A 2,221-nucleotide genomic window follows, 5' to 3' on the forward strand; every position below is an offset into this window, starting at 1 on the left:
TGCTTCCATTATTATGTGAGTTTTCTCTTGTACCTATTTCTCATTTTTTCCATTACCTATATGCATATGTGTTTTACATTTTTGCAAATTTTAACCAAATTCGGACTAACTCTGTGAAAGTTTTCGAGTGACAAGAACTAAAAAAGAGAAAATCATTGGTTCGTCAGGGTAAAAAATTGTGCCACTATTCTTTTGGTCAACTATCAACTTGTTTCTCTTCTATTCTATTTCATCACTGCAAATAGGTACAACAAATGGACAACAACACACATTCGAAAGCTCAATCAAATTAAAAAAAATGCACTCAATTTTTTTTCTTGTCCTCTTCACCTGCTGGCAGTGACAAGTGTCTCCAAATTGTACAACATTTGGCATTTGGGAATTGGAAATATTGAATCATAACGAAACAGTGGAGGATGGGGAGGATCTCAATAAGATTCTCATAGAGGAACAAATTGAGACTTCGCAAAGGCATATGATAACGTTGGATAAAATAATAACTATCCTCTGTGGCGTATAATATCTCTAGTAGCGGGGTCAAACTTTCTTGACTTGGCGGGGCGGAGTTTCGATATAGTTTGGTAATTAATTATATTGGAAAGCTTACGGAAATATGAGCCGGATATAATAGAGGAAGGAATAGTAGGAACGTAGGAAGTCAATGGGGGGTGGGGATGGGGGATAATCAGGTCTGGTCAACTAGACTTGATTAAAAATTTAATGGTGTCATAGTTTTCACAGCCTATAGTTAGCTTGGAAGGTAGTGCGTCTGCCTTGGCTGTGGGCTCGATTCTCGCCCCGGACGGATGTTATCCTCAACGGATAATATTCGTTCTCGGAACGGCTGGCTTTCTCCTTATCTTATCCTTCTTCTCTCTTTCGGGACGATAACACCTTAGCAGTTTCAGCTCCCTCTGCAGACTGTAGATTTTTGCAGAATTAACGTAAATGTAATTAACGCAACGTGGCATTGCTTGCTAAAAATGTCAAACTTCATTCGAAAACCGTGTCGTATGCAGTGCAGGTGTGAATAGAACACAAAACTGCGAACTACATTTTGCAGTCTAGATGTGAAATGGCCCTATACAGAAATATTTTTTTTTTTAAATCCATCCCTGAAGAAACACTGACATAGGGAAAGTGTGGGACAATGGTGGTGGGGAAGACTCTCTGTTTACCTGTATGCTCACCAGGCACTTCACTTGGGGGTTTTCTTTCTGGACTTCAATGGCTGTGAGAAGAGAAATTATCCAGCTCTGTGGACCTCTTCCACAGTGTCGATTTTGACAAGGTAAAAAATACATAAGAATTTAATCTTTAATACAGTTGGGAATGAGCCAGAAAACCGTAAATTCGGTAGTATCTCGCGGAACCCTTGCCGTCAGCTCGCGGAACCCCTAGGTTCCGCGGAACACCAATTAAGAAACACTGACCTAGATGACTTAAGTAGCAGTTAGGTGAGTTAGGTACGAAAAAAACTATAAAGCAGCACATTCCCAAACGGTCACCCATCCAATTACACCTCAGGCTCGACGTTGCTCAACTTCAACGGTGATCGGGCGCAAAGTCCATAGCTCAGTACATGTTTAGCATACGCAAATATTTCCCCATAACAACAAGGTAAACGAAATATTCACTAGGGATTGTACCATCTATAAAATATGAACCGGGTCTAATCTTCCTAATGGATCTCTTATGTAAAAATGAAATAATTCCGTAAATACGCTAAACAGTTCCGTTTCCGTATATGATGGATATGGAATTTGTAACGAGAGAGTCAGCAATGTACGAGTTCCCAGTAGAACACTAAAGTTAAGTATGTAAAAATGAAATAATTCCGTAAATACGCTGAACAGTTCCGTTTCCGTATATGATGGATATGGAATTTGTAACGAGAGAGTCAGCAATGTACGAGTTCCCAGTAGAACACTAAAGTTAAACGACATCGTACGTGTCGTGTATTTGGACCGGTGACCACCGAGGTATTTACGTGATGTTTAGCTGGATGGCTTACAGTCAATAATCCGTGAATAATAATTTATTGATATGAGCTGATGTACCTAGCCTTGAAAACACTTTAAATATGCAACTTCACCTTATAGAGTTAAAAAAAAAAAAAAAAAAAAAAAAAAAAAAAAAAAAAAAGGGGGCCCTTAATTTTTATGATTTTAAATTTAAAATTTTTTGGAAAAAAAAAAAATTTTAGGGATCTAAAAAAGAA

This window comes from Diaphorina citri, unplaced genomic scaffold (genome assembly GCF_000475195.1).
Source record: "Diaphorina citri unplaced genomic scaffold, Diaci psyllid genome assembly version 1.1 scaffold4, whole genome shotgun sequence".
Classification (NCBI taxonomy): domain Eukaryota; kingdom Metazoa; phylum Arthropoda; class Insecta; order Hemiptera; family Psyllidae; genus Diaphorina; species Diaphorina citri.